Raw genomic sequence first — 25,849 nt, 5'->3', positions numbered from 1 at the left:
ATCCATCCAGCCATTTATCCATCTGTCCATCATTATACCTATTTATATTTTAACAAGCTAGAAGCAATTTTGTAAACAAAAAAATAGTAGGAAGTAAAAACTGCATATTATCAATCAGTGTAATTTTTAAATTTATTTATTTATTTATTTATTTGTGGCAGAGCCAGCTGAGACTTTATTTTAGGAAAAAAACCCCACTTTATTTGGCTTTTACTCAGGGATATGGGTAAAAGGCGGTCCCCCAGGCAGTAAATTCCCCCACCCCACGGATGAGCTGAGGACTGGGTGTCCTGTGCCCTACACTCCCCTGCACAGCTCCTTTCCCTGCTGGCTGGGAGGACAGGCCACACGGCAGGAGTCGTTCACTTGGGCAGGACGTCAGATGACAAAGACACCAGCTTCCCATCGTGGGTCCCCATCTTCGTCACAATCACCGTCTTGGAGGAGCTGGTGCCGGTGCAGCTGAAGGAGCCAGGGCTCCCACCAGAGCCCAAGCTGGTCTGGGAGCCCAGGCTGTAGTCTCGGTAAGCCTGGCTCAGCCCACCTGAGTAGCTGCTGATGGTGTTGGTATGGATACTCATGTTCTGCATCCCACACTCCAGCCGGTTCTCCTTGCCCTCCAGCAGCTTGCAGTAGGTGGCGTCCAGGGCCAGCTGGACATTCATGAACTCCTAGTACTCATGCAGCTGCCACGTCAGGTCCTGCTTGGCGTTTCTCAGAGCGTCTTCAGCTCAGCCACAGTGGCCTGAGCATCTTTGACAGCCAGCTCCTCACGCTGCCCAGCATCAGTGATGGGAGCCTCCAGGGAAGCCTTGTGGCCTTTGAGGACCTTGATCTCAGCCTGGATTCAGCTGATGCTCCAATTAATCTCAGAAATCTCCATCTTTGTGCATCACAGGTCATCCCCATACTTCCCAGCCAATGTCTGCAGCTGCTCGTACTTGATCTGGTGCATGGTCTCAGTCTCAGCCAGGGAGGTTGCCTGTCTCCTCGACTGGGCCTTGACCTCAGGGATGATGCTGTCCAGGTCCGGGGAGCAGGTGCTGTCTGTGCACAGCACCACTGACGTGTCAGAGATCTGGGACTTCAGCTCATGAATATCTTCTTCATACAGCTGCCTGTAGAAGTTGATCTGATCCGTCAGCCCATCCAGGCAGGACTTCAGCTCTACCTTGTTTATATAAGCTTCATCCATTCCTTCTTGATGAGGACAAATTCATTCCCCATCTCCATGTGCTTGTTAATCTTGTCCTCATATTTATTCTTCAAGTCCTCCACCAGCCTCTGCATGTTGCTAAACTCCACCTCCAGCCTCAGTTTCTCCTGGGCCAGCATTTCCATTTGCTGCTGAAGGTTGTTGATGCAGTTCTCGAACATGTTGTCAGTGTTACTGAGAATTGTCTTCTGCTGCTGCAGGAGAGTCCACTGGTCTCCAGAATTTTATTCTGCTGCTCCAGGCTCTGCACCTTATCGATGAAGGAAGCAAACTTGTTGAGGCTCTTGATCTGCTCTTTCTCCTGGTTGTGCTCAGGCTGGATATTGGGGTCCAGCTTCAGTGGACTCATTAAGCTCTGGTTCCCTTGGATGGCTTTGGTGGTCCCTCTACTCTCAGCTCTGCCGAACCCCACCCCCACCCCGGCCAGAATCACGTTGGTGCGTTTTTGCTCAGATGACCTGGTAGCCTCTGCCCACCCAGGAAAAGGCCAAAGAACTAATGTTGGGCCCAGTCAAGTACCAATGACTGCTGAGGGCCCAGGGGGCAGAGGTGGATCCCTTGTAGGTTTTCTGGGTCACCTTTGTGGACATGGTGGAAGCTGGAGTGGACATGAGGAGAACAAACCAGGTAAAGATTCGAGAAGGAGCCAAAGAGCTGCATCTAAGTGGGGGACAGCTATCAGTGCAATGCTTGAAGATATTTTCCCTCATAACACTGAAAACTGGTGAAACACTATGGAGTTTCCTTTTATTATGCCATCGAAGTCCTAAAGCCTCACTTGTTTTTCTAAATTTGTGGGGGCTGTACTCAGATTGCTTATTGGTAACTCAAGCTTAAACTTTTAGCGTGCTGATCTCCTCAAGAAGTTAAAACAGCTTTTTTCCAGGGACCGTGCTGTATCACTACCTGGTTTGGGGGCATACATATTCCTCTGCTTGCCAACGAAAGAATCTTTTCTCTGTTTTCCAGGGGAATTTATTTATTTTTTAATGGCAGTAATATATTCATTTATTTCTGACTGAAAACATTAGCAGCAAAATGCAAAAAACATTTGCCACTAAGATTGGCCAAGTGTTCTTTTTAATGGGCCAGATTGAAAAGATGGTGGTAAATCATCTGTAATTACATGCGGTAATAAAAGTGCTGGAAATCCTGATTGAGGATCATTCCCATCCTTTGAAGTCTTTCTTCAGTCAAATTTCTTCTTAAAACCAGCACCCACTACCATGTCCTTGTTGCCAGTACAATAGGATGGCAAGCTCCTTAATTCTATTGAACCGGAAAGCCGTACTATGAGATCTAGTTCAATTCTCTCAATTTTTCTTAATGGGAAAACAGGATTATAAGGATATGAGTTACTAAAGGTCACAGGGTAGATATTGGTCTCACTGATATATCTCAAGCCTGACACACAGTAATTGCCCAATAAATAATTTTGAACCTCCATACTCATTTCCATAATGGCTGTACTAATTTATGGTATCGAAGTCCCTCAGAAATGTAAGAATAAAACTACTACATAATCCAGCAGTTCTACTTCTGGATGTACGCATACCCGAAATGAATGGAAGTCAGATTCACGAAGGGATATCTGCACTCCCATATTGATTGTAGCATCATTCACAGCAGCAAGGATATGGAAAAGCTGAACTGTCCTTCAGCCAACAAATGAATAAAGATGTCTCACACACACACACACACACACACACACAGGAGTAATATTCAACCTTAAAAAACAAGGAAATCCTACCATTTGTGATGACATGGATGAAGCTGGAGGATGTTATATGACTCAAAACCAGCCAGGCACAGAACGAAGACTGCCGCATGATCTCACTGATGTGTGGAGGCCACGGTTGTCACAGAAGCAGAGAGCAGCATGGTGGTCCCGGGGCTGGGCCACTGAAATGGGGAGATATTGGTCAAAGTGTGCAACGTTTCAGTGATTAAAGCTGAATAAAGGGAATGTGATATACACAATGGTAACTGTGTAGAAGTGAGGAATATGTTAATTAGCATGATTGGGGTGATAGTTTCACCACAATATCAATACATCAAGTCATGTACCACAAATATATACAACTTATACATGTCAGTGATACCTCAATAAAGCTCTTAAGAGATTATTTGGAACTATCTGCCACAAAGCTTCCCGTCTTTAAGACTCTGTGATGGTAGTTGAGATCCTTTGATGTGTATGTATCATGTCCTTTGATGTGAATGTTAAAACGGACAAGACAGTCCACATTACATCTGAGGTCAGGAAGAAAAATCCTACGGACTGGTTTTATCAAGAACATTAAAAAGTGGTGTTGGACAAAAAAATCTGAAGGTAGTGTATAAATCCTTAAATATTTTAATTCTTGCCTTTCTGAAAACTTGTCAGAAATGGTGAGACTCTTCTACAAAATGAATATTTAGGGAACAGATGGCGACAGACACAGCTAAAGGACTCTTCTGATCTCTCTTGATCCCGCACCTCCACCCCCAAAGTGCAGACACTCAGGCTGGAATATCGTGCCTTTCAAAAGAAAATGTGACATCTAAAGTCCATTTTGAAAAGATTATGTGGTACTAAAGATTAACCCACCTTTAATTCATTCGAATTTAAAAACAATTCATGCAGGGACGGAGAATTACCAAGAGGCAAAATGCCATCATTTTGGTTGTTTCTATACTGCAATTACATACAAACTATAGTTAAGCTACTTTCGGAAACCAAGCAGGAGTCAAAGTGGGACTCTTCAAAGCCGTGCTTGAGGGTAGGTCACTTTTTGTTGCAAGGAATTAAATTTCACGGTTTGAGTGAGAGCTTTCAGATTTGCTTCCATGATGCGGAAATGAAAACATTTTACACAAACTGCATCTAAATGTGGGTGAGTCACCAATCCATATCTGGCCTTCACCCATGTTTGTGTCAGGCTGACACACCGAAATAACCCCCAGCTGGTCCCCGTCTCCGCTGTGAGTGTTTTGTCTCCAGTTTTTACTTGAAAGCATCTCTCCGGGCTAGGCACAGGGCAGAGGACTATGCTGGAGTTTCTGCCAATCTCTTAATTCACAGCAGAGCTGATTGAGAAGGTCAGACATTGGATAAATAATAAGCACAAGCCATCATTTAGCTTCCAATTTTCAAATCCACTTGGCAATGGAAGAGTTCTTCGGAAGTTATACCCTGGCCTTTCTGACCCTCCTTGGGGAGCTGGGTGGTGGATTTAGCCGTAGGACTTTCCCTGGGCTACTCAGTTTCATTTTACATTATGCACCACCCCCACCGCCCCCACCACCCCCTCCTAGCCTTCCCTGTATCTCTCCTCAGAGCTGTGTGACTTGGGAGAACTTTCTTTCTTAAGCAGCTTGCCCTTGGGATACACTAAAGAATACAAAGCCACAGTCCTCACTCCATTTGTATCCAGAATCAACTGAATTTCTGGACCTCAGATCACTCCCATCTACTGAGTCAAGATGTAAGGCACAGATACTTCAATTTTTAAAAGCGAGATATCTAGCTATGTGCGTCCTCTCGTGAATTTTAGCCTGGGAATAGAGATTTAAGCCAAAGACATATAATGTCTGCCAGAGGGCAGAGGGGTAATTTGTCAGAGGACGTGGAGGTATTCAAAATCACAGCATACTATCACAGTTGAAGTGTTCATTCTCCAGGCAGGCGTGTTCAAGGGGCTGGATGCTGTCCGAGAGCAGAAAACAGAGTCTTCTACTTTCTCCTCCATGTTCCAGGAACACTCTCACTTGGCCTCATTCTTCTTCTTTTATTTAAATTATTTTTCAATTGCAGTTTACACTCAAAATTATTTAATGTTAGTTTCAGGCATACAGCATAGTAGTTAGACAGTCATATACTTTACAATTGATCCTCCTGAAATTTCAGTACTGACGTGGCCCAGTACGTACTTATCATCGACTACACTCCCTAAGATGTACTTGACATCCCCATGACTCTCTCAAAACTACCAATCTGTACTTCTCAATCCCTCACCTTTGCCAGCCAGTCCTCCAAACCAGGTCCTTACTCTTCTTGAACTCCTTGCACCCTATCTTGTAGGGATTCCACAGCATAAGGAGCATGTCTTGCTTATCTTGGTGTCTCATTGCCTATGCTGAATGCAGCGGTGCTGCCTTTCCAGACGGCCTTTGGCTTAACCCAGCCGCTGCCTTCACGAAGGCCCTTAGTGGTGGGCTGCTCACCCTCCTGCCCTCATTCGCCGCTGACTTGCTGTCCTCTTCAGGTCACACTGTTGCCGAGGAGGACAGGCTGAGCAGTGGCCCTTCCCCAGGAATTTGAAATGAAGATTGAAAGAGGTCAAGAAACCTGAGAAACCTCTTTCTGTTAGTGGCTGGACTGGCAAATCGAAAATCCAGGCCATTCACAGGTTATATCATGTAACCTGGAGAATAAAGGAAGTCAGTTTCTATCTTCCATTGGCTTCTTGTAGGTTTACCACAGAATGGGGTGCATCTTCCTAACTTGGCAAGTTTTGTCACCTGGATCTTGGATTTCTCACATTCTTGTGGTTATTGCCAAAGATGTTGGTGGGAGTAGGGTAGACAGTGAAAAATGGGGGTACCAAGCTTCCTGAAGTCAGACGAGGTTGCTTTCTTCTGTATGTCAGCTCTCAATCTATGAGTCCATTCAAAGATTCCTTGCTACCATCACAGAAACCTGTCGTTTGTTTCTGTGCCGTGTGTGTCTCAGTTAAGATACACTCAGCTGTAAATAAGGGGGTACTTCATCAAGAATAGGAGTGCATTAATCTCAAATATCAATGAGTATAAAAGTGGAAGATTAGAGGGTTGATGCACCAGCCCTTTTCTCCTCCCTCCTCCCGTATGGATGGCATCTCCCTTCCAGGCTATGAGATGGCTGTCACAGCCCCAAGCTTACTAAGCTTCACACTCTAAGAAGAAAGAAAGGGGCTGGGAATGAGACGGCTTTCTCCTCCTTCTGTTCTTTATCATTTGTTCATTGTTGGTCAGGAAGGAAAATATTTCCTTTATGTTCTTCTAAATCCTTCTGGAGAGACCCAGGTTGTGGGCGCATCCCATCACTGACGGCGGCATCCTTGACACACCTGTTTCCGAGTCCCTCAAGGCCAGCAGTAGCCTCCCTGATATTCTTCTCCAACCCTTCTAAAGGCCACCTTAGACTCTCAAGTCTCTGCATGAAATCTAGTCCTAGAGGGGTTTCTGCTCTCTTGACTAAACTTCTACTGATACAAGTGCTTGCTATACTCTCTCTGTTTTTGATATATTTCCTCTTTATGGGAAAACAACCTGGAAGATGACCTTACTCTGTTCTTATATGCTTTGGGCTTCATCTCCTCTAGGCAGAGTGTAAGCTGGAAAAGGCATTATTGTGTCTAGAAGCAGGCATGGCATGCAGTCGTGCTCAATACATGCACACACATGTGTGTATATGTTTAGGAGCTTGGTCAACAGTCCCAGTCAAGCCCAGCCTTTGAGTCAACCCAGATATGTGAGATGTGTGCATGAAGCAACCTCCCAATCATCGCAGTCTCCAGCAATCTGAGTCACACCCAGACTTTAATGCTGAGGCTCTGGGCACTATGGAACATCAACAAGCCGACCACCCGGTGACCTTTCTAAATTCCTAATAGAATGTGTGAGAATTACAAAAAGTATTTTGTTTTCCTCCACTTGATTTCAGGAAGGTCACAGCAATCAATAACTGTATCCTCAGGACAGGATTGAAGCGTTCCTGGGTCTTCTTCTCAAAAGACATTTTAGTGTTCCCCCTTTCCATCAAGGTAAATATTTTCACAACTAGTCTCTGAGCCCTTCAAGTTTTAGATTTACATGGTATTTCCCTTGGAATTAAACATACTGCTGAACATTCAGTGGGGCCCTTCCAAAATTTGCATTGGCGAACTGGCATGGGGATGCTAGGACTGGCACAGGGGTTGATGCTGACCACAGGCTGGGAGGGTTTCCAAAACAATTATTTTAGTGATGGGGCATGGTGGGATGTCAGAAGCACAGAGGAGCCAGACAGAACTCTCCTGAGCCAGTTCTGTGTGCTTGCGTTATGTTTTATACAGTGTACATGGTTTGCTGGGTTTGCTTTCCAATTTTCTAATTGGAAAACTATTTGCCATTTCTTTTGACCATATAGGAAATAGAAAAAAAAAAACAAACAGAAAACCTTGTCCTAGAGTTTGGCAGTACATATTAGGTGACATCTTCACTTCTGAAGTTAGGAAGAGTCTGCACTGGGACCGAGAACTGCTGCTGTCCTCTTTCTGGCAGGATAGGAGCTCACTTAAGAGGCTGGAGAAGTGTCCCCACTTCTCTTGTCCCTACTCCCCTGATCCTTATCAGTCCAGATCTTTGCACATCTCACCCGCACAGGGATGTTTATTAGAGAAAGAAAATTAATGAACGTGCCATGACTCTGGAATTCAAAATGTTATGTTCATATTAAGTATTATTATTGGAATGAATCTTTATAATTATGCCTAACTGCCATCCCATAAGACATCTTATTAATTAAATAAATAAATTACTGCTCTAATAAAAGCTTAGTGCTTGTTTTGGCATATTAAAAGAAAAAAGGAATTATTCAAAAAACAGACTTAAATTCCAATCATGAAATGGTGTTCTGGGCATCTCTCCCTTTTTGCTCTTACATCCTTCTCCCCCCTGGGCTCTGATCCCCTGACTGGATGCTGGTGGTGCGTCTGTGCAGTGTAGCAACACGTGCCAGGTACGCTAAGAGTGATTATCTCACAAACATCTGTCACCTTTGCTGGGCTTCAAAGGCAGATGCTGATCCGATAATGCCAACATTTCACAACTGGTCTGCCCAGTGTGCAACTACCCTCCGGCCCAAACGTCGCCCCATCTCCAGATGTCACGGTGTTTCTCACGTCACCTTTAAGTGAATGGGAATGGAAAGAACCTCTGAATCAGACACTTTTCTGTGCTTCGTTATATGGACAAAGCTACCCATCACATGGTAACCACTTGAACTTAGAAGTGTGCCTCCTTTTTAAGATTTTTTTAAAAATTGTTGTTCAAGTACAGTTGTCTCCATTTTCCTATCACTGCTTTTCCCTGCCCCACCCACCCTCACCTCCCACCCTCAATCCTACTCACATTTGGCTTTGTCCATGGGTCCTTTCTACATGTTCCCTGATGACCCTTCCCCTTCTTTCCCCCATTAACCCCCTCCCCCTCCCCTTTCTAATGTCACCTGTGTCTGTGCCTCACAGACCACCACTGACTCACTCTTTGATCCAGATATGTAAACATCGACAGCCCCCCCCCACCCCCCCACTCCCCCCGCCACAAAGATTGGGACCACAGTGGCCATATCCCAAGCTTTTGTGCATCCTTTATAGTAGGAAATGAATAAAGGCTTTTTAATTGACTATTTGGCCTAATTATAATTCAGTTCACTTGGGGAGAATAAATGTAAGCTGGAAAAAGAAACCGATACACTTGTTTTCCAAATACAAAAGAGTCAGTTGAGAATTGTTTTATATAATACTTGAAATCAAATCAAATTCCAAAAACTAAGTGATTTCTGCTACTTACTAAGCCTTCTTGAGTGTCTTTGAAAAGAATGGATGGGAAAATTCCAAGAAGGGATTAGCTAGTGGAAGCTCTCAACTACTGGATTAATTAAGAGTACAGCCAGAAAGCTCTTTTGGCCTTAACTTTAGGGAGGGGGAGAGGTGGGTTTAAAATATCACTTATTCTCTTGAAATCTATTTCACGCTATCACCTTTCCAAGAACTCCCTTTGGGAATTGGTCAGTATAAGCTCCGAACTTGCCACATTTGAGAGCTATTCTTTTGGATGTGTCATGGGAAGATGAGGCTGCTTTGTTTAAGAGCTGCCTGGACAGACTTCTATATAACAATATATACTTTTCTATACTGTGGCTATTCTAGTCTTCCATTCTTCTTAGAATTTCCTTGTTAAAATTTTAACTTCCATGGCCAAAACTCTTTTTAAAAGAAAGGGTTTATGAGGCCATTTCTAAAAAAATAAAAGAAGATTGATCTTGGGCATAAGTCTAATCCACCAGCACCATGGCTACGTGGGAAGAACAACATGTCCATCATCTGGGAGTTTGCAAGCATTTTTGAATTTTTGTACATCAAGTAGGGGTAAAGAGGAAGAAAGATGTATGCCATCCGAAAGAATTTACAGTAGCTATAGGCTAAGGGGTGGGAGAAAGGGACGTGGGGCTGGCTCTGGCATAGACACAGAGTATGCAAGAGAATGGCTGTGGGCGGCAGTTTGGAAAGCCCACCTGTGACCGAGAAAAAGCAGAGGCTCCTGGATTTTCCTGCGGTTCTACGGCACCTGGCTGAGATAATCTGCAGAAATGGCTGCCTGGAAATTAATCCCAAATTCCAAAAGATGCAGAAGGAATGTGAGCAGCCCAAGTCACAGCTGGTCCACAGCTACTAACCAGCTTCACTGTTCAGTGCCCATCTCTTACTTTCCAGCTGCTGCAATTTTAATTTAGAACATCTCAGAATTTTCTCCTTGTTGTCTTTATCAATCCACCTTTCCCATTTCTCAAAAATAAATGCCACTCAGCTGGAGCTCCCTTATTCTGGGCATCTACACCTAATTTGTACCTTTGTTTTTCCTTTGTCTCTGTAGCAGTGACTGAAGCAGCTAACACCCTATGGGGCAACAGTGGCAACCCGATAGTCCTCGGGTTGAGTGAACTTTTTTTTCTGCCTTTGTGACAGGCAAAAGGAAAATTACAAACACATTTCAGCCATGGGGACAATATGACAATCAGTAAAGATCTAATTAAGGCAACACTGAAGACTTCTGGGGACAACAATGATGAAGCACAAATATGGTGCTGCCCATACCTATGGTGGTAACTAAAACTGTTACAGAGCAGGGCAGGGGGTGGTTCACGATAAATTATTACAGAAAGGATTCCCCCTTTCTGTCTCTGGAGGTTCCTTCCCCCACGCCCACCTGCTAGGTTCGCAATGCCTGCCGCCAGAGGAAAGACGTCTCTCAATGCCAGAGACTGGTGAAAAGGAAAGGAATTATTTATTTAAAAGTTACACAGACTTAGAGTAATAGCTTAATGTCTTCAATAAGATACTAAAGTCCTCTAGAATACCCACAGATGCACAGTCCTTCCCTCTCCCTGTGCCCAGTCCGGGGTACCGTGTCTCAGGAAAACAAGTAGAAGTCCATGGTTCAGGCTCCCGGCACCATCAGCTCGGTGGCTGCTGCAATCTCCAGTTAATTCAAAACCATGTCCATGTGGCACCTTCTCACGGCCCACCAGCAAGAGTCCTCTCTCCCCTTTTCTTCCCGGCAAAGTCTCTCCTGCTGCCTAAGCCGCGTGGCAAAAAGAAGCACTCCAAAACCTCGTGGTCCTCTCTACTCTCCTTCAGAACCTTGTGGTCCTTTTCCCCATTTCAGAACCGTGTGGTCCTCTTCCTGTTCCCTCAGAACCTCGTGGTTCTCTCTATTTACTTTAGAACCGTGTGGCCCCCTATTTACTTCAGAGCCGCATGGTCTACTCATCTCTATGGCTGCCGGGCCTAGGTTTAAATCCCAGCGCCCATCTTCCTTTGCAGCCCATTTCTGACTCCTCCTACAGTCAGTTACACCTGCCAGCATCCCCGTATTCTTCCAGCTTTACTGAGCTGCCATAGTAAGTCTGGGCAGGTGTGGCCCCATGGCATGGAGCCAATCATCTCCAAGCTCTCCCACAGGCCCTGTAACCAGGGGGAGTTGCTTCCCAGACCCATCTTGGGTGGAAGTCACTCCCATCTCCCTGGCTCAAAGCAGGGCCACAGCTATTTAACATATCTATGAAACCAGTTAAAGGTTATAGATATGTTAAATGACTGCCAGGGGTTAGCTGCAAAGCTGTTGCTGTACAAAACAGCTCTGAATGGCCCTGTGCCATGTGTCCCATCCCCCCCTGGCTCAGGCTTGTGGGGGTGAGGACATCCTACACACATTTTTCTAATATTTCCTGGACACCCTGAGTCTTGGACCCCATTACAAATCCCTTCTTGGGGCCCTCCTCTTGGCTGCACCCTGCTTCAAAATGACCAGGGGAGAGGGGCCTGGGTGGTGCTGGGGGTCTGCAAACAATGTACCTTACACTTAGTACCCCTTTTGCAACTGCAGGTCAGTAGCCTTCAGAAATGCTGCATTAGGAGACCAAAAGCAAATATGAGACCATATGAAATGAGTGGGCAGTGCATCTCTTTCTGGAAGAGGCCAAACAGAAGCAACACAGCAGGGGGAGGGAGTGAAAAAAATAACAGCACTATCCTCTGAAGCAGAAGTTTCACCAAATTCAGAGAAAAATACAACTTCTTTTGGCAGCTATCACTTCCCATCCCCCCAGGCTGCTGAGGAAATGGTATGGTAATTGAAACCTCTATCAACCATCCCAGGAGAATTCTAACAGTATCCAGGTGAAAATACAATTCTTGCAAAAAATAGTAAGATTATTGGGATTTAAGTAACAAATAGTGGCAAATGCATGAGATAACTGTAATGTCAGATACCATCTATAACACAAGTAGAGAGGCAGGCTTATATTTCAGCCATGGGCATTTGCATACTGCTTGTTTAATTCTCACAATCTGTGTCCCCCTTGGTACGTCTCCCCAGCACACTAGCATAAGGTTTGTTAGATGCTGAATCTTCCAGCCGGGGACGTAGGAAATCTTTCCTTTGGTTTTGGGACAAGCTCACCAGTTTTGACTGCAGCGATGAGGTTCTGTGAAATGAGAGTGGTGAGTACATTGCAGTTTCTTTTATAAATGCTGTTGTGACTGGCAAGTGATATTCATTTTCACAGGCCGGGGCCCCTTCATCTAGTCACCTACAGCGTGTGATTTTAAGGTCCCAGGAAAGTCCTCTCTTGGTCAGTTCTCAAACACAACATGTTTTTCAAGGGCCTCTCCCCCACAAATCTTTTGACATTCTCTTCTCTTTGCAGGGTTGGCCCTTTTCCTCCCCTCACCTGGCAAAGCACCTCCATTTCCTTTAAGACCAAGAATCTGACCTTCTTGCACTGCCCTAGGGAGAGCGAGTTCCTTTCTCTTCAGAGATGTTTCTGTACCGCTCTGGTGTCATTTTTCATACCTCAGCAGTGCGCTGTATTCATATTTATGTCTCTGCTAGGCTGTGAATACTGTGAGGGCAAACTCCATGTTGTTCCATTTTAGTAATGTACAGAATAGACTCAAACACATTGACGGAAGTTAGCTGTTGAAATAATAATCTCCACAAGACATATCCATAGCTTAGGACAGTTATGCTCTATCTTAAAGCTTTAATGTCTGTCAAAATGCTGATTCTCAAGGAGTTGCTCCAAGTAGAGGGTTTTTCTTTTCTTTTTTGGTCACTCCTAATGTGGATGGATATTACCATTTTTTGAGAGTAAGTTTTAGTGAGGGGAAAAAGTTTAAGGGGACGAGCACCCCATGTAGCAGTAATGTGGGAGGAAAAGAACCACAGAGCACAAGGAGTAGAGGGTGACAAGGATCACGAAGGAAGATCACAGTGAGTGGATGTCCCAGTTTCCCCAAGGCCTGGATTTGCCCAATCAGCCTTCCCTCGTCCCTCTGCACAATCATGACTGACATTACGTGCCCAGGTTAAAACACTTCTCATTAAATAAAAGCAAAGGAAAAAAGAACAATTACGTGTAAGAATGTCTTCATTAAATATTGGAGCTACGCTCACATATATTTAGCTGTAAAGTCCTTAGTTTTGGTAGAATGGTGCTGTGATGTATACTTCCATAACTCATAACTTGAGTATGTGTGTGAGGTTCGATACTGTTCCCTAAGCCTCATGCACCAAGACCCAGTCCATGACTATTAAAGATAAAGGGGACATGGCAAGTAGTAGGGCCGTATGGGTAACATACAATTAACATAGATATTTTCATAGCACATTACATGCTCTTACCTATTTTTAAACTAGAAGAGAACAACTTTCCAGGCATTTCAAAGGGCAAGATATTAGGTATCTTGGAATTGATCAACATGCTCACTGCAAATGTGCGAGAACATGTGACTTTAGGACCCCCAAATACAAAGCAGTTCTGGAGGGAACCCTTTCGGAAGTGATGCGAAGCCCTTCTGTGGGAGCTGTGGGATGCTCATTTAGCTGGGTTAGCTTTCCGTGGCTCACCTTCCGTTCCATCCTCAGTGCCATGATATTACACAAAAAAGAGTGACTTTAGGGCGAGCATTTTCACTCTGCCTGGCCCTCGAATATTGACCTGCTTCTTCTCCATCTACACACAGACTCCCATTCCCTTTTTTTTTTTTTTTTTGTCATTTCTTGTCCTTCTAGCACTATTCTTTGGTGGCTAACTTAGCTTTATGTTGGTTCCTTTGATGAACAGCCCTGTTTGGCAAGAGTAGATGCCTGGAACTTATAAATCCATTTTCATTGTGCCTAAGGCACTGAGTCATTCAGAGAATCCCCTGATAGACAGTCGCACACAGAGCTAAGCTCACATTTATTTGGCCTGCAGCACAGAATAATCCCCAGAAACTTTTAAAGAACAAAAACAGCAAGCATAAACAGCAAAAAATATGACCTGTTATGGTCAGGCATTTTTACTTAATTTTTTAATCCACAAAGCCTCAGCATAATAAAAATATGATATCAAAACATCAGTCCCTTCATGCTTCAAGTTTAATATTTTCAGGAATAGCTGTGGTCAGCGTATATGTCTTGTTGGGTTTTGAATTTAGTAAATTCATTTTCATATCAGTCACTCCAGGGAGCATCAGTCTTGTCGGGAACAGTAAATGAGGTGGTTTGTACCGCATTCCTGTGTGGTAGAGGCAAATGTGGTTACTTTATCAGAAGCGGGGAAAATCAAGCTCAGATAGTCATTCACATGGCACTGTTGGTAAGGAAGTGGGTGAGTCAGTGATGAATACGGACGCTGGTTACCATTCAGGTGCGTATCTACAGTCGCCCACTGGCATGCCTTGATGTGAAAGATTAATTGTAATTGGTAACACTTGATTAGCTGCATGCCAGGCACTGGTCTAAGTACCCATTTATTTCTTACCACTGTCCTATAGTGTAAGTATATTCTTAGCTCCACTTTACAAGAAGAAAACCAAAGGGCAGCAAAGTTGAACGATTTATCTACAGTCACTCAGCTAGTAAACAGAGCCTCTCTCTCATATTAGGGAGGCTTTTTAAAGTTATTATTTGCTTCTATTTTGTTTTAAATGAGGCACATGTTTCCCTGTGGGATCTGGAGACAAAACTATATCTCGTCTGTGAGCAGTTGCGTGTGGCTTCCACAGTGGTAGCTGTTAGGCTTTTAGGATTGTTTTCTTACTCATTGTGGAAAATTAAAATCTTTGTAATTATAATTATTTTGTGATGCTATGACTCTGGGTAATTGAGGGACTGGCACTGATTACTGTTTGACTGTTACTTTAAAGTTAGAGCCCAGGCAGATGGAGATTGATGAGAAGTTTAATTATTTTTGTGTAAGATCTGCAAAGAAGGCCAGAGGCTTTCTGAACCAGTGTTCTATTTGATCTTTCCAGGTCACACTTTATGTGATGGAATGCTGATGGAGCCCTCATTTTGTTGTCAGTAGAAATCAAGTCTTGTCACAGGATCACAAGAAAAGCATTTCAAGGACCACGCACAGGAGATTGTGGTATGGCACGGTTCATTTGCGTGGAGATAGAAGCTGCCTCCCGGGTTTCCAATGTCTTATCTCCCTCTGTCCTGCCACGGAAAGTGTCCAGCTGTGTTCTCTGCAAGGCCAAGACAAAAACCAGAGTCCAGATTTTCTACTTCATATTAAAGTACAGTGCTTTGGAACCCACAGGTGGCTGCTAAGCAGTCTCAGTCCCCATCCAGGTAGCTTAGCTTGTTCCTTGCTGCTCTGGTGGTGTGTCCATGTGGCTGCTGGAGAATTTAGTTCTTTTGGAGCATTCAGCATCTACTGTGGGCCCAGTAGCTGCTACACCCACATGGTTACATGCTCCTGGGTGAGCGAGTGCATGAAGGAACAGGTGAGTGCATCACTGGGTGGGCAAGAGAGAGTTGTTTGTTCCCAGGGATTATATGAGCTTGGGTTTGGGACGGACCAGGTGCCCTTTCAAAAGAACCAATCAACTTCCCAGGCGTTTGTGGCTTTGGATGGGCTTATACCCCCTTGTTAGACTGTCAGGCCTCTACGGTCCAGCACCTCCTCCTGTGCAACCCCAACCCCGCCCCCAGCAATCGGACACTGGAGGCAGGGAGGGGAGAGTGTTAATTCCCTTGGTGGAGCATAAGGATGAGGTACACTGGGGTATGAAGCTCTAGCTTCCTGGTAGAGCAAACAGACTCCTGCTTTCCAGTTTACTCAGCTCAATGTCTAGTTCCCTTTGCTGCCTTTTTATCAATCTGTAGTTAAATACCAATGCTAACAATTTCATCTTCTTCTAAAAGGACTGGGAAGAAGAGGTTGACAGCCTCCAGGACAGGCACACACTGGAAAGGAAGGACGCCGTGGCAGAATGTGACACTTGCTTCCCAAAGTTCTTTGAAATTTTAACTGTTTGAGACTACTGGAAACAAAATCCTGGGACACGATGGGCCTTTAAAACCAAGAACAATAAAAAATACTTTGTCCCAAGAATCCCCGGGATTTATTGCTCTGGTCATTGTTCAGTTGACAACGTGTTCTGTGCTGTAGCCTAACCAAACTGACCTTTTTGCTGCAGGGTGCAGTTTTTATGTGTCTCTCCCCCTCGGTGGCTTTTGACCAACCCAAGTGTGTTTTAATAGATTACGAATAATATTTTAATAATGAGATTTCCTGTCAAATATGCAGCAGAAGGATGCAAGGGACATGCGAATAATTATGTACGTCCTTTGCATTCTGAATAGAAGTTGAGTAGAAAAGAAAAATCACACTCCCTCACAGAAAAGGAATGAGAGCAAAGCTAAGCAGGCAAAGAGATTTCCTCCGCGTGCACGTCACTGCTGAGTCAGACAGGCTCGAGAACAAATGCCCTTCAAGCTAAGCACGGTTCGCGGTTTGGGACCCTGTACAAAACTATTTCCTATCCAGGCTAATGAGTGCTCAGGGAAGCCGTGGCAACCAGGAAGAGATAGTGCCTCTAAAAGGTAGTAATTTCACAAAGCGATGTTGCCATTTCTTACAGGAGTTAAATTAAGGGCTATATTTATAGAATCTCCAAGGTGAAGATTTTCTTTCTGAAAAGGAAATGAACTTCCTTTACTTTGTGAATGGAGCAGAAGGCAAGAATCAGAAATGCATTAATGGCAAAATCCATTTTTAACTGCTCGTTACTCCAAACCCTCCCTAGCACCCAGTGTGGTAAGTGTCCTGTCACCCCGACTGCCCGCCAACTAGGACTGAGGGCCAGCGGCTTCCCGCGGGCCAAGCCCCTCCGTCCACCACCTTCTCTGCGTTTCCATGGCTCTTGCTGCCTCTTCCGTCTTCCAGTGCCCACAGCCCAAGTTCTGGTTAGAAGTGGAACTGCCAGATTGTTGATAAAGCAATTTGTTCTGTTCCGTTAGGAAATTAGTACATTGGGTAGTGTACTGCACGGAAAGCAGGGTGGGATTGGAAAGCAGACAGGACTGGCTGTGGGAGAGCCTCAGCTTCTCCAAGGAACCCTTAACCTTGGGACGAATGCTTTATCTCTCCATTTCTTCACCTATAAAATGAGGACAATAACCCCAACACGGAATGCTGTGTTCGAGGTAGATGAGAAGAAGCACGCAAAATCTGTGGCCCAGCATCCAGCACCTGGCATGTGCCGGTCGGATGCCCAGTTCCTCATTTCCCCTCAACTGTGATATTCTTTCCAGGTGAAAATACATTGTGAAAGACGACTGGGAGGAAACTCAGTCCTTTCCTCCTGAGCACGTGTGGCTTCCCCAACACCGCGGCCTACCTCTAGTCCCTCGGACCCCACCCGGTGCTGGGATCCGACTGCATGAGTGCGGCCTAGTGCTAGGGGCATGGGGAACAGTGCTGGACTCCCAACTCTCCCATTTATTAATTAGTTGTATGACCCTCGTCGCCAGAAGTTTGAACATTTCTGATATCCAGTTTCTTCAACAGTACAAGGAGAGCGACAGTAGCTATTTTTTCTTTTTTCATACTTGCTAAGATGTTTGAGAGCTTCCAATGCATCCAATCATCTAGTTTCTGAAAGGGTCTCCTATTTACCTTCTAACAACAGATTAGATAGCTTCTGTAGTAACATCCCTGATCACAAATGAGGAACAGAGGCTCAGAGGGGCTATGGAGATTAAGGAGAGCTGGGATCTGAGCCAGGCACTCTCACTTCAGAGACCATGGTTTTGACAACCACACTGACCCTCCTCAGACATTAGTTGTATAATCACAACTCAAAGATGTTCTATCGCTTTCTTCCTGTAGATGCTGCACCTCATTTTAGAACGTAAACTGACAAATCCCTCTGGGAAGTGAGAACTTCTACGTTTCCTAAGTCCGACCCGTCCGGTGCTACCCAGACCACTGAGGAAGGAAAGAGCAGAACTACCTGCAGGGTCTCTTCCATCCTTAAATCTAGAGGGGATAAAAAAACAAAACTCAGAAGAGGTTGCAAATTACCTGAGGGTCTTAAACCTAATATAAGTTTAGCAAAGCCTACTCTTACCCTGCAACACCCAGCACTCTCATCCTAGTGCATCCTTATAAATCCGGGGGAAATGTAGTTAGCAGAGGGGTTAGAGAGGAGAAACATTTTTGCTGCTAAGCAACTCTGCTCATGCCACAGAATAGAACTTATCCGAAGCTTATCTAAATCCTCTTGGGGTCAGGGAACTCATTGTGAGCTCTGGTCTCCGGAGAATCCGGTAATTGGCGACCTTAGCTGGATCTGAAACACCGCAGGAGGGCTCTGCTCCTTGTGGCAGTTGCCTATTATTAAGTCCTATATCCTAAGGGCTCTCTCTATCAAAATATTGTCTCCATGGAGAAAGAATTTGATTGAGGAAAGAAGTCAGAATTAGTGTAATGACATCGGGTAGGAATACTTGGCTTAGAAAAGATGAACCTGTTGTGTAGATAAGTGTTAAATATCAGCAAATCCTCTCTCTTCATAACCTGTCATTTAGATTAATAGTTATTTCATCCAACATTTATAATAATAAGTTAGTAATAACCAGGCAACAATAATAATAAGGCAAGACTGTCAGTATACCTTTATTCAAAAAGGAATATCGAAGAATGCTTTATAGGCATCTTCTATAGCTCTCTTATTAAACTCAGGCACTTCTGAGAAAAGACCACCTTTAAATATTAACCAGCTAACAGTGACTAATCCTATAACACTTCTCCAAATTCAAGACCCTACTGGAATAGATCAAAGACTAAATGGCTGGTGAATCTTGCTCTTCTAGAAGGGCATGAGGTGGCACTGAAGTGAACATTTCCTTTTATCTCATTTATTTTTAAACATTTTTTTATTTTTAAACACTTTAGGAGTGACAGGCTGGAAGTCTCCTTTGATGGTAACTCACACAAATGTATCATTTTCTTCTTAGTGGTTGACACCCTGGTTTTTATGACAGTCTTTCCAAGTGGCTTACTTGGCCGTTCCTGTCTGCTTCGTCTGTCTGTGGAGATTATTATTGCACGGACGCAGAGCTCTCGGCGCCCATTAATTAGTAAAGCCTTTATAGGGAAGGATTGCTATATTCCCGTTCTTGTGCAGGAAAAAAGGAACCAAGGAACTATTCATAGATTTTATTGGCACTGTTCTTTTAACTTTAGATATTGACATTTATTTAAAATAGACACATATATGTAATTTCTTACTTTATTGGAATGTTATCTCTTTAACATAAAACTAAACTGTTCTTTTCAAGTAGTTAACTTTTAAGGTGGAAAATTCACTTAATATTGGTAATATGTAGATTTTAAGTGTAAGTTTTCTGCATAAATTTGTTCAGTAAAATTACATTTTCCCACTCAGTCACAGTTTGTATGTCATTTTAATTAAACTATTTTTAAATTACTACAAGATCACAGCTTCTTGCTATTTTATCCAATGTCCTGGTAGAACATACAGGGAATGTTAGTACCAAAGACTTTCTTCTTCGCCAGGTCAGACACACCAGAAGTGCTCTATCACTTTTGTAATATTGGGAAAGAGGAGAGCTGGTGCAAACACCAACGGTGTGATAAATCATCTTCAAGTATGCCTTTTTGTGTCAGGTGATGGAAAATTTTGCTTTAATTGCCATCCTATCTTGAAAAGCCAGGACTCGATGAGTACACGAGTATGACCCGATGGCAATAAGAATGTGGAGCAGGACTCTGAGGTGGCTTGTAACATGTCTGTGCTTAGTTATCTTCAGTGATGGAATAAAATCTTTAAGTTTGCCTAAGGAAAAGAAAGTCCTAATCTAATCGGAAGTAGGTATAGGCATTGGAGTAAGTATGCTGGAAAGTTCAATTTCTTCCCTGTATTTTAGTGACTTCTCTAAAATTGGATGATTTACTCTTCCTGGATGAGGCCATCAGAGCAAGTGATTCATTTCCCAAGTGCCAGAATGAGCTTGCATGCTACTTTGGAGAGTATTACCAAAGTGTTTTTTCCCCCCTTTAATGCTGTTTCTAAGAAATAGTGCTTCTCCTCAGACTTGCTCTATTTAGGTGTAGACTAATGATGTTGCATGGCTCAAGATTTTTGCTGGATGCTCTAATAAAAGTGCCAGATATTCAAATTTGTTTTGCTCTCCCTAAGAAAAATAGTATGAGGGTAGAATGCAGTGGTCTTTATTGACTAGGTAAAATGGTCATTTTCTGAGTATTCTTAGTAATACCTTGTAAAATATTTTATTGCCTGCCCTTGAGATGATTTGGGGTCAACTTTTTAACTTTAACATAGTGCCTAGTTGACAGAGAGTGAGAAAAATCTTTCATGGAAAGAATAAAACAGAAAAGGAAAGGTATGTGTATAGAAAAATGAGAAGAATACTTTAAGCAATTATTGATGGGAATAGTCCTGGCCCATCTACAAAAGTGGAATCTATAGTCATTGCTAGCATTATTTCCTACTAGGAATAAAACACAGTTTAGTAAGTTCTAGAATGAACCCTCTTGTTTTAATCCAATGGTATCATCTGTAGCAGCAGAGAGTATTTATCAAAGAAGTTTCAGTGAAACATTCATCAGAAATGTGTTTCTCCAGAGGCTTCAGAAGATCCTAGTTTATGAAGCGAGAGCTGACATTATCTAATAATGTAATCCAATAACCTAATCTAATGACTGTGCCCATAGAAGACTGCTAATTTCATTAATATATGTCCTGTGGGTTCAGATTATTTTGCTAACTGGCTGTTCCCCATCTTTCAATGTCTCCTCGCGCTTTCTTATTTTCTGAGACACAATAGTGTGGAACTAGGCCAATTAAGAACCCTACAGTAACCTCTAAGTATTAAGTGAAAGGAAGAGCTGTAGATCTTTCACTTTGAATAAAAAACCTATATATGAACAAGCTTAGTGCAGAATGCATATCAAAAGCCTAGATAGGCCAAAAGTTACACCTCCAGCACCAATCAGGCACGCTATGATTTCAAAGGAAAAGTTCTTAAAGGAAATTAAAAAGCACTGCTCCAATGAGCACACAAATGATGAGGCAAAACAACCTTATCACCAATATGGAGGAGGTTTTAGTAGTCTGGATGGAAGATCAAGTCAGGCCCAATATTCTCTTAAACCAAAGCCTAATCCAGAGCAAGGTCCTAACTCTCATCATTACTTTATGAAAGCTGGGAGAGGTGGGAAAACTTCAGAAGAAAAGCTTGTAGCTTTTTTTGTATTGTGAGATTTAAGGAAAGCAGCTGTCTCCAAAACATAATAGTGAAAGATAAAACATCAAGCACTGATGCAGAAGCTGCAGCAAGTTAACCAGAAGATCTAGCTAAGACAATTAATGAAGGTGGCTACACTAAGAAACATATTTTCCATTTATACAAACAGGCTTATATTAGAAGGAGATGACATCTAGGGCTCATAGTTAGAGAGAAGTCAATGCCTGGTTTTAAAGCTTCAAAGAACAGGATGACTCTTTTGTTAGGGGCTAATGCAGCTGGAGACTTGGAGCCAGTGCCCACTTACCAGTCTAAAAGTCCTAGGGCCCACATACATTATGCTGAAACTACTCTGTCTGTGCTAAATGAAGCAACAAAGCCTCAATGACAGCACATCTGCTTGCAACATGGTTTACTGAGTATTTGAAGTCTGCTGTTCGGGCCTGATGTTCAGGAAAAAAAAGAAAAGACTCCTTTCAAAATATTACTGTTCATTGACAATGCACTTTGTCAAGAGCTCTGAGGGAGATGTGCAAGATTAATGTTGTTTTCATGGCTGTGAAAACCACATCATCCACTCTGCAGCCATGGATCCTCTAGCTGCCACAGATTGTGATTCTTTGAGGCATCTGGGAAAAGCAACTGAAAATCTTTGGGAAAGGATTCTCCATTCTAGAAGCCATCAAGAACATTTGTGATTTAAGGCAAAAAGGTCAAAATGTCAACATTAATAGGAGTTTGGAAGAAGCTGATTCCAAGGCTCATTGATGACTTTGAAAGAATCAAGACGTCAGTGGAGGAAGTGACGGCAGATGTGGTGGAAAGAGCAAGAGGACTAGAATTCGAAGTGGAACCTGAAGATACAACTGAATTGCTGCATCTCATGATAAAAGTTTAATGAATGAGGAGTTGCTTCTTATGGATGGTCAAAGAAGGTAGGTTTTGGTTTTTTTTTTTTGACTTTGCATCTACTCCTGGTGAAGAGGTTGTGAAGATTGTTGAAATGACCACAAAGAATTTAAAATATTACATAAACTTAATTGATAAAGCAATAGCAGGATTTGGAAGGATTGACTCTAATTTTGAAAAATGTCCTACAGAGAAATCTTTTGTTAAAGGAAGAGTCAATCAATGCAGAAAACGCCATTGTTGTCTTATTTTAAGAAACTGCCACAGCCACAGCTCGAGCTTCAGCAGTTGCTGCCCTGGTCAGTCAGCACCATCAACATCAGGCAAGACCCCCCACCAACAAAAAGATTAATGACTTGCTAATGGCTCAGACTCTGCTTATTATTTTTTCTGGCCATAAAGTATTTTTAACTAAGATATGTACATTTTTATTTTATTTTTAATCATTTTATTGTAATTTTGTTACAGTTGTCTCAATTTTTCCCCCTTTATCCTGCTCTGCCCAGCCCATCCCACCCTCCTGCTCCCACAGTCAATCCCCACCCACACTGTTGTCCACATCTGTGGGTCATTCATACATGTTTTTTGTTCAGTCTCATTCCCTTCTTTCCACCATTGTCCCCCTTTCCCCTCCACCCTGGTCACCTTCGGTCTGGGATATGTACATCATTTAGATATAATGCTCTTTCATACTTAATAGCCTACAGGATAGTGTAACATAATTTTTATATGCACTGAAAAAACAAAAAAAATATGTGACTCACTTTGTTGAGATGTTCACTTTATTGTTGTGGTCTGGAACTGAACCTGCATAATTTTTGAGTTATGCCTGTATAACTCAATATGCTTTGATAAATGCATATACCTGTGTAGCCCATACCCCTATTGAGATACAATTTTTTGACATTTTTAAATAGCCAACTTGCTGACTGAGCAGGAGACAATTGGTGAAAGGCATTTCATTGTTTGATATGCAAGGATATTGATGCTAAATAATGACTCGTAGCTACAATTGAACAGTACTGCTGAGCTGTCCTCTCCTCAAAGCAACCTCAGCAGCAGAAGACTATGGGAAGATCAACAGTGGTGGAGGCAGAGGAGGGGATGAAGCATTCAGGCTGCACTTGGGTAACTCAGGTCAGGGAATTGTGCTGCAGGGCCTCCTGAAAGACACACACATGCATCCTATGAATGAGACAGCATTTGAATTGCTGCACACAGACAGCATTGATGTCCAGCCAGCGCTGACTAGACAGAGGCAATGCCGGCAGACAAAGACCAGCTAAGAACTGAGGTGTTTGCCCCTTTCCTCTCCCTCTTCCCTGTCTCGCAGCACCAGAGGAGCTAGCCCTTGCAGAGGAGCAGGCAGGCCTCTTAGAGCCAGACTCTGTCAGACTTGCTGGGGGGAAAGGGGAAAAGATGAGGTTGAAATTAATGTGTAATTGAAGTTGGAAATTAAACTGAACTTGTTGTAACTGAAAGAGACTGTGAAGTTATAGGGTTTCCCCAAACTGTTAACTGATGGGAAAGAATGATTCAACAAAACATGGCTGAAAGTAAGCACTGGAGAAAAAATGTATTTCATATTTATTCTCTCACAGCATTGAGCCATTCCAATAAATCAGTTACATGGAAAACAATAGTTCCAAGTATATGGATTATAGAGCCCTGGGGGTAAGAAGGGAAGACTCCAGGTTACTACAAGTTATTTCAAAGGGTTTGCAAAGCAATACATCAAATAAACATGGTGCAGTAAATAATGTCTCATGCAGGCAAAAACTCTTTGTCAATGTATATTTATTCAGTTTTGATTGTTAAGTACAAATTTATTTACAAAAATGTTACCTAGTTCTTAGTACATGTATTTAGACTATAATTCGTTATACGGGCTGTTAACAACAGTCTGCTTACATATAGGGATCTCACAATTATTTTTAATATGGGAAAGGAATCATTGTTCGCAAAAATAATTCCACACCCCAAGAGCATGTGGTAGCTTTACGTGACCTCCAGTGTCTCAGGGAACTTGGAGATTCTATGACACTCACCCCACAGGGCAGCCACTGGTTCCTTCTCGGCAGCACAGCCCCAGCACCTTCCTATTTGTGGAGGGCCAGGGAGCTCCCTTGGGAGGAGAGAGGGCCTTGCCTCCATTTCCAGGAGCTGTCAGCGCTTGATCTACTTTCCCCAGATTCCTGAAAGCTTTCTCATGTGACATAGACTTATTACATTGGCCGCTTCCTCCCAGAACCTTGAATTTTGAAGAGAAGTAAAGACCCTGGGACTATTAGAGACTAGGCGGTGGTGTATCAGGGAAGAGTCATCAGCGGTATTCATTTCCTAGGACTGCCATAATTAGGGACCACAAACTTGGTGGCTTAAGAGATAGAATTTTATTGTCTTTTAGTCATGGAGGATAGAATTGTGAGGTGAAGATGGTGGCAGGGTTGGTTCCTACTGAGCGCTGAGAGGAACAATCTGCTCCATGCCTCTTCTCTAACTTCTGCTGGTTTCCTGGCAGTCTTTGCAGAATTATCACCCTAATCTCTGCCGTCATCCTCATGCAGCATTTCTCCCTGCACGTGTCTCTGTGTCCAAACTTCCCCCTTTTGTAAGGACACTAATCATATTGGATTAGGAGGACCTACTCTAAAGAACTCAACTACTTACATCTGCAACAACCTTCTATCCAAATAAGGCCACAGTTTGAGGTCCTGGGTGTTAGGACTTCAATGCACGCATTTTGAGGGGATACAGTTTATCCTGTAAGAGGGGATGAATCCAGAAGACTGTACAGGAGTGAGTTCCTTGTCAGATTTTTCAGATGGCCTGACCTTGGCTCCTCCCATGCTGCCCAGCTTCCCTTAGTTTCTGCTTATTTTCTGTGCCTGGTTCTCCAGTCTTCCCATCAGTTTACATCCCCGGTTAGTTTAGGTAGAAGTGTTTCTCTTGTTTGCCCTTAAGAGCCTTGACTGAGCCACTGTACTCTAACTATCCTCTACGTATAAAAGAATCGCAGTTATCAAAGACATAATATTTCTCTAGAGCTCCAAACACATTTTTAAAATTAAACAACACTGTTTATTTTCAACTAAAAAAGTGTGAAAGGGCATTTCATGATATTTTATTTCACAAAGGAATAAGGGATATAATACCATGTAGGTCAGTGGGTCTGATTAAATAAAGTAATAAAACAAATAGCTTAGAAAATATAAAATTAACTTTTGCATGATTTGTTTTGGATATATATTGATCATTATATAAAAATTTAAAATGGGTCTTTAGAAAAAGTCAATGGTTTACATCAGAGGCAATTTAGTAAAATTTGTGGTTACAAAGAAAACCATTGAATGAATTTTTTTACCCCCTACAGAACCCCGATGTAAAAAACAAAGATGTAAAAACCAAACCAAAACAAAAAACCAAAAACCAAAAATAACAAGCAGAGGTTATTCTAATTATTTTTTCATAAAAGTGGAAACGTCATGGTCAGTTGAACTTTAATAAGTACCAGGAATTTATAGAATTTAGAGGTGAATGAGGAGCAAATTGCTGCAACTGTTTTTTTTTTCCTATACAATTAACACATGAGAGAACTGGGATGTCAGCAGCTGATATTAAATTTCATTAGGGTTTTAGTCAACAACAGTCAAAAATAAGTGTGTTGTGGTCATCGACAGCACAACCTTCTCTAAAGCTTTAGTAACTGGAGTATAATCCAGAACGAGGGAAGTGTTCTTCCACGTTACTTTGGCAGTTTTCATAGTTTAAGAGTAACACAACCTAAATGTCTGTCAATAGATCAACGGATAAAGAAAATATGCGACATATACACGTGTGCGTGTGCACACATATGCAGACACACGT

The 25,849-nt window shown here is 42.9% G+C and overlaps 1 pseudogene; it reads right to left on the bottom strand.

Moving 5' to 3' along the window:
- Positions 1-362: 362 nt before the first annotated feature.
- Positions 363-1,818, bottom strand: LOC112303119 (keratin, type II cytoskeletal 8-like; annotated as a pseudogene).
- Positions 1,819-25,849: the final 24,031 nt, after the last annotated feature.

This window comes from Desmodus rotundus, chromosome 5 (genome assembly GCF_022682495.2).
Source record: "Desmodus rotundus isolate HL8 chromosome 5, HLdesRot8A.1, whole genome shotgun sequence".
Lineage (NCBI taxonomy): Eukaryota > Metazoa > Chordata > Mammalia > Chiroptera > Phyllostomidae > Desmodus > Desmodus rotundus.
This window is presented reverse-complemented; position numbering and strand designations above follow the sequence as displayed.